Source organism: Arvicanthis niloticus, chromosome 6 (genome assembly GCF_011762505.2).
Source record: "Arvicanthis niloticus isolate mArvNil1 chromosome 6, mArvNil1.pat.X, whole genome shotgun sequence".
Classification (NCBI taxonomy): domain Eukaryota; kingdom Metazoa; phylum Chordata; class Mammalia; order Rodentia; family Muridae; genus Arvicanthis; species Arvicanthis niloticus.
Genome location: NC_047663.1, coordinates 54,261,630 through 54,275,363, shown reverse-complemented (window position 1 = coordinate 54,275,363; position 13,734 = coordinate 54,261,630). Strand labels below are relative to the sequence as shown.

The window sequence follows — 13,734 nt, the reverse complement described above, 5'->3', positions numbered from 1 at the left end:
TATGAGGTAGAGTGTTTAATTGGCTCTCATAAATGAAAAGCCAGCAGGTTTGTGTCTGGAGGCTTTGATGCTCATGGAGTTGTGTCACATGACCTCACAGATGTCCCCTAGAAAAACATGGTTCCTGGTGTTCATTCTTCTGTCTAATTCCATCCCCTTGTACTTGGTGACTCCTTTCTAGCTACAGAAGTGATGGGATATCACGTGAGAGTAGGCCACAGGATGACCGTGACATTGAACTTGCTCTTTCCACTGCCTTGCTCTCTGCAAACTGATCCTGAGGGACACTATGTACCACGCCGTGAGATGCTTGTGTGGCAGGGAACCAGGTCCCTCCAATGCTCAGTTCTGTGAGAGGTCAATGACTGTGCTTGAGAGCAGAGTTCTCACATGGGGCCTGCGAGAGAGTCTGAATGAAGCTCAAGGTCTTAAAAAATTGGACCCAGGGAACCAGTGCCCAGAAAGTTATGCAAAACAATTATTATTTTAAAGGACCACATTTTGGGCCTATTTGTTGTGTAATAATAAATAACGAACAGGAGAAGAAAAGTTTTCATCTCCAAGCTTTCTTTCTTTTTTCTTTTTTTTCTTGAGTGTATGTGTATGGTAGACTACATGTGTACATGCATTTCACATGTGTGTGAGTGTATGTGTGCAAATGCACACGTTTACACATATATCTCTGGAGTTTGGAGGTCCACATTGGGCATCTTTCTCAGGTATCCTCCCTCCGCTTGAATTTTTGAGGCAAGGTCTCTTGCTGAACTCAGAGCTCCACCATTTGGATACTGTAGGTAGCCAGTTTCTTGTGGGACCCCCTGTCTCTTCCTCCCTAGTGCTGGGATTGCAGGTGCCCATGAGCCTGCTCTGAGCTTACATGGATTCTTGGGCTCCAAATTCTGTTTACCATGCTTGCACAACAGGTGTTTTGCCCACTGCGCCATCTCTTCAGCTTGGCTTTGCCTTCCTTGGTACCAGCTCCATTTTTCTAGCTTAGTAGCCTCTTCAAAATGATGTCAAAAGTGACAGCAATTTTTTTTTTCAGAAAGGAAACAGGAAAAGCACTCATCAACTTTCAAATGAGGTTCGAGGTGGTGTGATTGGGAGGGGAGATCAGCCCCCTCCTCCTCTCACAAAATGAGAAAAAGACCGTGGGTAACAACCATGGAAAAGAATTAGAGTCCATTGATTCCAGAGAAAGGACTATGGTAAATCTTGAGACACGGTAGGGATGAAATCCTTGATTTTCAGCACTTAGTGGAGTAAGATATGAGAGATCCATCTGGCCCTCAGGCAGAGAGGGGGAGAGGTGTGGTTAGCAGAGCAGAAGTACATGGAGAAGTCTTGAGATATGGAGGCAGAAGCTGCAAGTTGACCAGTAGGAGACAGTCTTTAACTGTGTGGGACAGTACTTGAACTCACATCCATACAAAGACATTAAGAAGGGAGAAAGATGCCAAGGAAACCCAGGCAGGCAGGTATTGACCATTCTTTTGAGTAGAAAGCAATGGGCTTTGAGCATCTGTGCTAAGTCGGATAATAGCAGTTGAGCTAGACATATGAATGAAATCAATTATGGTTGAAAGGAACCATAGTCATTGCTCATTTCAACTCCCTGTTGAGTATGAATAAATCCACCAAGTCTTTTTTTTTTTTTTAAACCCAAAGTTCCCATTTCCCTTTCCTATGTCTTTAGAACTCTCCATACGGAAGGGACGAGATAGATTTCAGCTCTTTCATTTCCAGCCTCTCTTTCCATTCCTGGATAGAGGGAGAGAGACAGAATGAGGCAGTTGGTACTAAGAAGCTACACAAAAGAGCTACAGCATTTTTGGGATTCAGCAGGAGAGAAGAGAAACCTGGTTCTTTACTCTACCCATTATATACCTTCTGGTGGGAAATGGAGGCTGACTTAGTCCCTCTGCATTTGGAAGTGATTTAATTTACTGTTTGAGGAAGCATTAGGTTGGCAAGAGTGTAACTTTGGGAAGATGGAATTTGCAGAGGGCACTAGGGACTGGTACACTAAAGTGGTGAGCCAGGGTGACTAATCTTGCAAAGTGATGGAGATTCCGCTTCCTTTTACATGGAGGGCCCTGCCTATAGATGTGTTAGCATTGTTCTGACTGGCTCTGCTCCACCTGGCATGAAGCGCTTTCCTATTGTGCTGCTTATCTCTGTTAATTGCATAGAGGGTCTTAAAAACCACACTTCACTCCTTACCTTTAGAAATTCCAGTGCAAATATAGGAAGCTGACCTCTGCCTCTGCTACCACAGAGCACTCGAAAGACACTTCCTCCGCATCTCTTAATACTGTGACTATCTTTAAGCTTTATACTGGCTAGTAGAAAGGTTTGCAAGTCCCTGCCTACGTGGAGTGTTTTCAGCTGAAGCTGCTTGCTTCAGCACTTATGCTGGGAGCCCAGGAGGGCCATATGGAACCCTTTCTTGAGATCCCTAGGAATGTACTCCAGCATGTATGTACTCCAGATCTGCATGGGGCCAGTGGGCCCAGCTGTATTTTGTAAGCAAGGGTGTGGCCAAGAGAGAGGCTAGATGGGTGTGTCTCGGCTCTCTGCACATTCTGATGATTCACACAATCCTGCTAGCTGTTTCACAAAATGAGAAGACGGGACTTAGAGAAGGTCCTGGAACTGGTTAAAGTGAGCATCAGGCAGGCATTCCTTGCTCCCATGCCTGTGGCCCCCACTCTGCCTCTTGGTTCAGGATTTTAGTCATCATATTGAGAAGACAGTGTCTGGTGCTGGGGCTGTGCCCAGCTTCCAAAGCCCTGACCAGATCCTCTTCCCTACTGTTATGCCTAAGGTACAACCTTTCTCTGCCACCTCAGCCATTGGGATGAGAAGCTCTGGTTTAGTATTAGCAAAGGAAGACTCCTTTCTGCTTGGTACCTGGACCACCCTAGTCCTCCTCATCACTTCACTTTCTTGTGGGAGGCTAATTCTCTGGGGTGACTGTAGAGGAAATTTCTAGGCAGAAGTCACAGAATGAGGACAAAGGCAACCACACCTTTGTGGGGTTAGCTATATCATTTCATCTGAGTTGAGGAAGCTACCACAAGAGTTCTTCAGGATGATGCCAGAGGACTTCAAGTTGTAGGTTGTGAGGTGAGTTTGAGTCCAGCCTGGACTACACAGAGAGGGTCTGTCTCAAAAAGCCAACTGATTGGTCAACCCAACAAATGATCAACCAAACAAGCAGCCAAACAACAACAGAAACAAGAGGCAGGATTTCACTTGGAAGAAGAAAGAAGGAAAGGGACAGCATGAAGTGAATGAGCACAGCCAAGAGCCCAAGAGTTTGGTGGCACCCTGAATCTACTTAGGCCAAAGGGGTCCCAATGTATATTTAATTTCCTTCCACCCTTGGCTTATGGTCAGGAACTGCCAGGGATGCCCTGGTATGCTTGTCTGAAGATTCAAGTGAAGCCATAGGGCCACTTCAGCTCTGAGAGTTCTGAGACCATGGGCTGGTAAACTTCTGAAAGACAGATCCTTCTGAAAGGGAGCTGGGGCATGGAGTGGGGAGGAGGGAGAATGAGACAAGAGTGGGTTGTCTTCAAGGCATACAGGCAGCCTAAAGTGAACACTTGCTCAGGTGCTCATCAGAGCCCCACCTGGCTGATGCCACACGTCAAGTCTGTTCTGCTTGCCCTGGTTTTTGGAGTTGAACTGTGGGTATTGCATCCTCCAAGTTGCTCCTCCTTCTCTGTCTGAGAGGGTGAATGTGTGAGACCTGTGCCTGACAAGGCCCCAAGTGACTAAGAAGAGGGGACGGTTGCCTCTGATGTCCCACCTTCCTCCCATTTTCAGTTCCTCAAGTCAAGACTGAGATAGTGTCTCTTAGACCTACCATTCTACATTAGCCAGGGCAACACAGTGAGAGAGGCCAGTCTAAAACTGAAGTAAGTGGTCTTTAGAAAAGTGCTTATTGGGTGACTTCCTGTGATGGCCATGTTGGTTGGTTGTTTTTGACAACTTGACACAAGTTTTAGTCATCTGATAAGAGGGCACCTCAGTCAAGAAAATGCATCCATCAAATTGGCCTGTAGGTAAATCTGTAGTGTCTTCTGGATTAATGGTCAATATGGAAGGGCTTGACCTAGTTGGGCTGTGCCAAACCTAGACAACTGGTCCTGGGGTTGTATTTAAAAAAAAAAAAAAAAAGCAAGATAAGTGAGCCATGAAAAAACGAGTCAGTAGACAGTGTTTTCCCACAGTCTCTGCTTCAGTTCCTGCCTCCAGGTCCTTGCCATAGGTTTTTGTTCTGACTTTCCCCAATGATGGACTCTAAACAATAAGCTGAGCTAAATCCCCCGAAGTTGGTTTTGGTAAGTGGTTTATGACAACAAAGAAGTAAAGGAATAGACAGTAATACACAGTGTTACACAGTAATACACAGATGCTCTGAGTAGTCTACAGAGACGACCATCAGCGACGTGGTCTGCCGTTGTAACTTGCAGCTTTACTGAGGGGTAGCTAACCAGAGTGGGGGGGGGTCTGGAATGTTTTAGGGGATCAAAAATTGGGGGAATAGTAGAAACATCATAGAGCAAAAGGTATTGGTCCAGAAAGAAGAGTAGCAATCCCAGAGACCAGAGAGAGAAGGCAGCCCAGGCCCTGAGACCAGGAGGAGCAACAGCACAGAGATATCCAAGGAGCATTTGGAAACTCCCTGAAAGCCTCATGCTTTCCTCAGCTTGCGCTGGGCATGGAACCCAGGGCCTTGTAGTTGGGAACCCACATCCTGCTCTTGCTCTTCATTTAGAAAATGGCCTTCTGTCTGAGTGAGGAGTAGAGCTGGGGTGACAGAATAAGGGAAGGAAGGGAGGTGAAGTGGATTCTTCTGTTGCAGAACACCCAGCATGGTGTAAGTGGAGTGAAAATGTTTTGGACTACACCGTCCAGTCCACAGATAACATGGCTATAGGACTCATGGATCCTAAGAATGTAAAAATGGGCTTCTCTCTCCCCCTCCGGCCTCCCACCAACTTGAGGCAGCTCTAGGCTGACAGGGACTAGCAACTCCAAACTGACATCCTTCCTATCAGAGGCCAGCAGCCAATAAGCTCATTCCTGAATTATGTCCTATTGATGGGCACTGTTGGGAACCGATCCCCATACTTGGAGGGGTGGTTATGCCAATGATCTGGCTGATGGGTTCTAGTTAAGGGTGCCATTTCCATAAGAAGGATGCTGGGAGCTAAGCAGGGGAGTGCCATAGGTTAACCATTGGTGCAGCAGCATGTCACATCTCATGAAGGACCAGGGTGGTTAGCTTGCTTTGCAGGACTTATTGTAGGTTAAAGAGGCGAGCCTCCTAATGAACAGCAGAGGGTGTGTGGAGACAGAGGGACTAGTGGGTGGGAACTTAGAGAGATTCTGACAGTTGAATGGAGAGAGTTGGGAAGTGTTGATGATAGGGAAGTTGATAAGACAAAATAAAAGCTGAGCATTGGTTTAGGCTTTTAGGGCCTATATGGAAGGAGTGTGTATGTATTTACATGTACATACATACATGCATGCACATGGCAAGTGATGGCTGGGAAAAAGAATTTGCATTGAGACATGTGAAATTTGAACTGACAATGGCCTATGACAATGAGGGTCAATATCGTTTTTGAGACCCTGGGGCCTTTGTAGTGACTTGTGGCAAATCACAAGGAATCCACCGAGGAAGCAGATAGATATCTGAGACACTTCAAGGGACCAGGTCTGAGATGGCGCCTCCAGGACAGTGTGATGAATAGAAGAGGGTGAAGGTGAGGTGGACCAGGCAGAGGGTGGAGGCGCTTGGCTAAATCCTTCCTCCTGCGGGTGAAGGGATTGGGAATAGTCTGTGCAGAAGAGAAGCTGGAGCACATGGTCAGTGTCAAAGACAGGAGCAAACCCAGCTCCATTTGCCAGCATCAAGGGACTGCTCATTCAGAGGATGTTTTCATTTATTTATATACGGTCTACCTCCGTAAACCTGGCTTAAACAATCCCTATAGCCACACTGCTCGGAGTCATAGCAAAATGGAAACAACCTAGCCATCCAGGAGCAACCCAGTGAAGAAATAAATTGTCTTCTGTGCACACTACAAGAGCTTTTTCAGTAAAGGAAAATATGGAAAATGAGCATCCAGAGGTGTGTGCAGATCCATCTTACAGAGTATTTTAGACAGAGAAGCAAAACTCAGAACACACATGTTTATCCCTGTATCGTTATTATAAAGCTTAAAACATGCAACATTAAGGAGTCCTGTGTCCAAGGAATAGGCTCATAAGTGGCTCAAACTGTAAAGAAAAACAAAGAAGTGTTTTTTAGAACAGTTCTAGGGTCATAGAGGGGTTGGATCAAGGCTAGGTACTCTGACGGTTTTATGATGATTATAATTATTATACCAGAACCAGGCAAAGTAATGCACCCCTTGTAATCCTAGAAACAAGAAAGTCAGAAGTTCAAGGTCAGCCCGGGCTACTTATCACTGCCATCCCCAAACCCCTTCCCCAAATGATTGTACCAAATATGGGCATTTTGTGGAAGTTGTGATCATATTGTCTAAAGAGAAAGCCTTATTCTCTTCCTCAATAACTGAAGAGATGGTGGGGGCAGGGGCCTGGCATGTGAAGTCCCACAGTCAGAGAGAAGTAGCCTGTGACTTTGCTTGCTGCCCTGCTCTTCACTCCTGTGTGAGGTTAGATTCTTCTGCCTCTGGCCACACACGGGTGCTGGATGATCTTGGAGGGGCATGTGTAGCTGAGTGGTTATGTGAAACTCTGTTGACAGAAACCAAAGCTCCAGGGAGAGAACAATGACAGCTACAACATGAACCATGGCCCTTTGCTAGGTTGTCAGGTATTTAGCATCCCCACTTTAAAGATCCAGAAAGCTTTTCTTGGCTTACTTCAGGGCAGAGATAGGAGACTAGAGGAGGGTTCTGGAACACTGATATTACAAGCTTCTTGGGTAAATGTTGTTAGTTTAGTATCAGGCAGCTGGTCCTTCAGGAACAAGACCCAGCTGTACATTCAAGAGATGGCAGCTGTGAACCAGGTCCTTGGTAAGCAGCTAAGGCTCTGGGTGTTAGCTCAGCACCTTCAAGAGCTGGCTGAGCACTTGAGTACTATGAGCTGTGGATCTTGGGGTCATTGCCTTAAGGTGGCAGTTGGTGGACCCCCAGCCCTGGGCTCTGGCTTCTTGTCCCCTGTCTAGGTCCATTTCTCTTTCTTGAAGACGAGATAGAGAGCAGAATTACCTACCACTGGCTGTTTAATGGGTCCTGGTGCCCATCACTCAGTCCACAGGTCAATGATGTTTTCCCACATTATACAGTGGTGTGTATAATCTTCCTCAATTGTAGTCTTTCTGTGAGGAATGAATCCACATACTCTTTTAATGAAGTGGCCAAATATCACAGACTCCAGTGTGAGGTGTGAAGCTCACACAAGGAAGACTGTAGTGGAGATGGAAAAAGATAACATCAGTTGAACAGTGAATATGCAGGGAGAAACTAATGATGGAGTTACAGGGCCTGGATCCCTGCACCTCTCCCTTTAACCAGTCATCTATTTAGCGTGTACACATGTGCATGTGCCCACTATGCACTCACAGAGGGCTGATGACAACTTGTAGGTGCTGATTCTTTCCATTGTGCAGGTTTGAGAAATAAAATTCAAGTCATCAGACTTAGTGGCAAGAACCTTTACCCACTGCACCATCTTGCCTGCCCCAATTTCTCGACTCTCGCTCTTTCATCTGTTCCCCTATTGAAGCCTCTCGGGACCCCATAGACATGGAATTTTGTGCCGAGGAGAGAGTGAGTCCATTGGAGAAGCTAGAGTCAGGGTGTCACATGATATTTTAGTTTTCTCAATTGATGTAAATTCACGTAATACAAAATTAACCGTCTTATGACTTACACTTCCGATTCACAACACTATGTGTAACTATCACCTCCAGATAATTCCAAAAGAAAATATTTTCATTCCCTTAGGAAGAAGTCCTATCACCAATAACCAGCCACGTTTTTTTTCTCACAGTCTTTAACAACCTGACTTACTGTATATGAACACACCTCTCAAATGGTCTTAGGAAAATCAGTGTGGCTAAATCAGTGTGGCTGGTAGGTAGAGGAGGAATGGGAGAAGGGACCACCATGAAAACAAAGACAGCCATCAGGGTCCTGATACTCACTGTAGGTGACAGGGAGAGTCTCCTATCCTATGGACCTCCACAAACAGGTAGAAGAGGTGAGGGGCCTTGGGGTTGGGATCTGTCACATTGCCACTTCTGAGAAGCCCTGAGGTAAGGAAGCCTGCCTGTCTTGAATGTTTCACTCAAGTTCAGTGTTAGGAAGTGGGGCTCAGAGAGAGGGTTTTCACCTGAGGGACAGAGCCCTCATGAACAGATTAATGCCCTTCACAAAAGACTTGATGATTAGCTTCTACAGGAACAGGTTTTTTTTTTTTTTTTTTTTTTTTTTTTAAACTGAGGCTGCCCCTTAGGTGTTGTCTCTGTGACATGCACACATTTGCCCTCCCACTCTTCCTACCACGAGGCCCTCACCCCATGTGGTTTCCCAAGTTTGGACTTCTTCATCTCTAGAACTGTGAGCTAACTCTATTCTGTATAAATTATCCGGTCTCTGTACAGTCTGTTGTCGGAACAGGCGAAAGTCAAAGACAAAGCCTGTTTGCGATACAATCTGTGTTAGAGAGTTGAAGGTTGAACTCTTTTTTTTTTTTTTTTCTAAGTGCTTTTTCGCTTGTCCAGGTGTTCCTAGGTTCGTACTGATGTGTGCTAATCTAGGCAGGGTTGGAATTCAGACCTGTGTCCTGAGGTTGCTATGGTATTATTTTGGCACACTGACCTAATCACCTCTGGGTCTTCTACATCCTTGTCTAAACACTGGGAGTGCTGACAGGATTTGAGATAAACACAGTGGTCTGATGCCTTTAGTAAATGCCTGTCCCAGAGGGCCAGTGGCTGTCTGTGTGGTTGTATAACCGGATGTTTCTTGTCCTCATTAGGCCCTGGGAGCCCTGTGTTGGGTGCAGGTAGAGCAAGCGTGACTGAGTTTGAAAGTAGATTTGCATTCCATGACAACTAGAATCCTCCAGAAAGTCAGCTCATTGTGGTGTTGTCCAGGGGAGTCGTGTGTGAGGAACCTTCCTCCTCTCATCTGACTTTAGGGGTCAGCAAATCTCATCTGTGATGCTGTGCAGTCAGCGGGCTCTCAATCAGGTGTACTTATTATTTTTAATAACTCTTGTTCATGAGAGTTTCTTCTGTATGTTTAAGCAGGAAGATCCTAGTTATCCCAGCCAAAGGCTCTCTTCTTCCTGTTTGCATTGTGGACCAATGAGCTGGCCCTTCATTTTCCATGCTGTAAACCTAAAGGCCTCTATTTTTATTGTCAGCAAAAGGAATCCCACACACATGGCTACAACACAAAACAAATCGCGCTATGGGCTCAGAGCGCCAGTTCCACCCTCGAGGTCCACTCCCCGCCTTGTAGCCACATGCCTGAGTTTATTTCAGTTCTAGCTGTAGGTAGCCTACAGGACGTCAAATAAAACAGTTGCATGTTTTTACCTCATTTATTAACATCGACACTACCCATTAGGCCCCTGTTGTGACAGACAAGGGGCTGGTTACTCATACAATGTCCCAGGTGTGTGTGTGTGTGTGTGTGTCCCTCCCTCCCTGCCTCCCCCTGCCTCCCACTTTCTTTGATTCTTTCTTTCTTTCTTTCTTTCTTTCTCTCTCTCTCTCTTTCTCTCTTTCTCTCTTTCTCTCCCTCTCTTTCTTTCTTTCTTTCTTTCTTTCTTTCTTTCTTTCTTTCTTTCTTTCTTTTTTTCTCTTCTGATGTTAGGATAGGAAGAGTTGTATTCCTGAGCAGGTGGCTTCATTTGTCTTTAGGACTGTGTGCACCAGACAGCCAAGCTTGGGGCTCTCTCGTTTTCACTTTCTGTAAAGTGCCTTCCCAATTCTGGCCTTGCCTCTTGTATTAGAAGACAGGATAGAAGAAGAAGAGATCCCCACCTAAGAAGGCCTTCTCTTCTCTCTTCCCTCCTCTTCTCTGTCCCTCTACTCTCTCCCTCTCTTCCTTCCTCTATTCTTTCCTCCCTCCCTCCCCCTCCTTGTCTTCTCCCTCTTTTTTTTTCTTCCCACCTTTCTTTTTTTCCTGTTATTTCATCTAGCTCTGAACTCGAAGTGGCTGGATTCAGGGAATGTCAGCATAGGATGCTTGCTCACCTCTAATTCTAATAGTCTGTGGCTCAGTGAGAGTAACCTGCCCCCAACTTTCCAGCCTGCAAGGTCACATCCCTTCCCTTCCCTTCCCACATGGAAAGCACCAGACCAGAAATAGCCTGGTGTGGCAGCATGCCCTGTGTAATTAAAGATGATTTATTTTTTTACTAATAAAGACACCAGGCCATGAGAGGATTTACCTTGAGACCATTCAGATTACAGGACTGGGTCTTGTAAAAGTATGCCCCAACGTCAGTGCCTCGCTTAGCTGCCTTCAAGCCTAGGCCTGCAGATGCTTAATAAAAACCTCAGTTCATGGAGGTACATTGGGTTCCCTCCTGAACCTCTTATTTTCTTAGCATGGATACCAAATAATGGGAATTTTGGAGCCACGAATGGTTACCTGGCAACAGGTGGTCTGCAGTCTTGAACCCATCTTTCTAAGTCTACCCCAGCCTATCTCATTGGTGCTACCAGGAGCCAGCAAGGTGCTGACTCTCCCTTTTATTTATCTCTATATTTGTAAAAGCAACACAAGACCAGTCCTTCTTTTACAGGGAGAACACCCCTCATCTGACAACCAAAAATAAAAAATAAAAAGTAAATAAAAAATGCCCCAACATCTGCAACTTTTTAAACCTATGTGACACCACAAAAGGAAAATTCCACTTTGTGAAACTTTGTGTAGTGCACGAAATCATTGGAAATAGTATATAAATTTCCCTTCAGGATGTGTGATGTGATGTATGTGAAATATAAATGAATTACATGTTTGGGCTTGATTTGCATCCCCAAGCTATCTCACTGTGTGGTAGCAACTGGGCCCCATCTGAGAAGCTGATCTAGAATATTCTGGCCCCAGTCATTGAGAGCTGGGACACTGATACTGATAAGAGATACTGATAGCCACATCTTACAGAAGTTGTGAATAGCACCCCCATAGCACCCTGAAGGTGGGAGTACCAAGGCTGGTCAGAGTGAAGGGAGGGGTCCCAGAGGCCCTCCTTGCTGTTCCCAGCACACAATGCAGGCCTCCTTCCCTCCTTCCCCACCCTCGGGATCTCCAAGAATAATGACTTTCCCTCTTCGTTTTTTTTTTGTTTGTTTGGTTGGTTGGTTGGTTTTTTTTGGTGGTGGTGGTGGGGTTGGGTGGGTATGGTAGAGTTCTTGTAGACCTGTGGGAACTCTAAAGGGCCTTAGAATTTAGTGTTGCTTTCCTTTCTCTGTGATCAACAGGTCGGAAATGTTAAAGCTCCCCAAGGAGCTGTGCAGTCTTTATTTCAAAGCTTAGTGGTCAGGCACTGGCTATGTTCTGAGATTTAAGGCTCATGGACGGGTGCTTTATAATGAAGAAGGCTGCAGGCTGCTGGGAGCACTCAGGACACAACCAAACGTGCTCCCTCCCTCACTCCCTCCTCCACCTCTCCCTCTCCTCTCTACTCGTTTTTCTCCTCCCTCTCTTCTTTCCTCCCCTCCATTCCTCTCCTCCTTCCCTCCCTTTCTGGCTCCTTGCCCCTTGTAGACTATCTCCAGGATGCAAGTCTGTCTTCTGGGGTTATGGCATGTCCCCTAGGCAGCAGAGACACTCAGAAGACTTATCTCCCATGTTCCAGGAACTTACAAGCTTGGCTCATAGTGGCTGAGTTAAGTAAGACAGAGAACACACCATATCCCAGTAGGAGCTGTTTTTGTACTGTTTAGATAGTGTTAACTGAAAATCATCCTGGTCCACATCTCAATAATGATTCCCAATGTGGCGATGGCTGCATGTTCAACTGAAGCCGTGGGGGTGCTCTTGTGAGTGTGTCCTGAGTTGCCCTGCGGAGCCTGGGATGGCTTTGCTGTGCACATGAACAATGGAGTGTCGCCTTGCTTGACTTTTCTGATGGTTTTGCTCCTATGCACAGCAGAATGTCTTCTTTTTCCCTATCAAGTAACTATTGAGAAGCAGAAGTATCTGCTGAGGCCCAGCACAGATGCTCTGAAAACTGGGGAATGTTCAGGAACTTAGAAAGTTTGAGACTACCATGCTGCAGCTCTGGGATCATCTTCCCTACCATAGCTTCTGCTGCCCTGATCTGATCTCTCTCTCTCTCTCTCTCTCTCTCTCTCTCTCTCTCTCTCTCTCTCTCTCTCTTTCTCTCTCTCTCTCTCATTCTCCCTCCCCTTTTCTCCCTCCCACTCTTTCATTTTAATTTGTTTTGCATTTATTCATTTATTTATTTCTGTGTGTGGAGGCAGGGAGAGGGTGGCATGAGGCAGGTGGAGTTTGCCATGGTCAGAGGACACCTTGTGGGAGCTGGTTCTCTTTCTACTATGTGGGTGCTGAAAATTGACAACATTGACCTTGGGTTGTCAGGCTTGGCAATGATTAGCTTTACCTGCTGAGCTACCTCACCGACTTTCTCTTTTGAGATTTTAACTCACTAGGATATATGCCCAAGAGCTGGTAGCTCCATAGGGTCTCCCCCAGGATTCCTTTTGCTCCTTTCTAGGAATGTGTACAACGGAGCCCCAGTCAGTCTGAAATTGGCCTCAACCACAACGGGGGCTGTCAATATCATTTTTTTATGCATAGCACCCTTTGGGGTTGATTTGGTCTGCAGTGGATGGAAATTATGAAGCTTCCAGCTTTCTCACTGATCTCAGCAGCTTGTAAGAGGCAGGTTTATTCTTTCCTTAGGCCCAATGCCATTTCTTACCCTACCTTTGGCCTTAAACCTAGAGAGCCCAGGACAAACCTCAGTTCATAATGGGGCCTGGGCCAAGTACTGGGACCTCTTTGCAGAAAGGATGGAGGCAAAATCTGGTTCTCAGAGCCTCAGAGGGACCAATTTAGATCCCACTTGTCACCCCCAGATACTATCAATGCTGGATTCATGCATTCTAAAATGATTAGCTAATGACGTTGGACTTAGCTAACGCAATGCCAGAAATGTGAGTCACTCCATTACAGGTGCAGACAACAGTGAGCAGGCTCCATTGTCATGGTAACAGGAACATTGTCTTGGTCTCAAACCAGGAGGAATCTGCTTTCAGTCCTCTGGAATGAGGATGTATCCCACACTGTCCTACAGCTGTCCTCCCCAAGGCTGCTCCTCATGCCATGGACTGTCACTGTCACCTGGACAGTTGTCCTATCACACTACACACAGCTGCACTCCCCTTGCCACTTGTGTCTCATCGTGCCCAATGTAAAGTCTCAGTAACTGAATTTTCTCCAGGCAGGGCAGGATGACAAGGTGACAAGAGCTAGGCTTTCAAAGTCTGACATATTTGGCTCAAGTTTCAACTCTGTCACTTGTGAGAATGTATTTCTCCCTCAGCTGCTGCATCCTTCTGCGTGAACGGGAATGGGTCCTACTTCACCCGGCTATTGGAAAGACTGAGGTCAAGTGTGTTCAAGTGCTTGGCACACCTCTCAGGAAGAGGTAGTTCTCTTGAATGCTGTCTCCCTAAAGTTACCCCAGGGA

General features: G+C 46.1%; 1 protein-coding gene across 5 annotated transcripts in view; it reads left to right on the top strand.

Annotated features, from left to right (window-relative positions):
- The window catches only part of Gas7 (growth arrest specific 7), a 231,955-nt gene that overhangs the window by 75,729 nt on the left and 142,492 nt on the right, over positions 1 to 13,734 (top strand). The window lies entirely within an intron of this gene.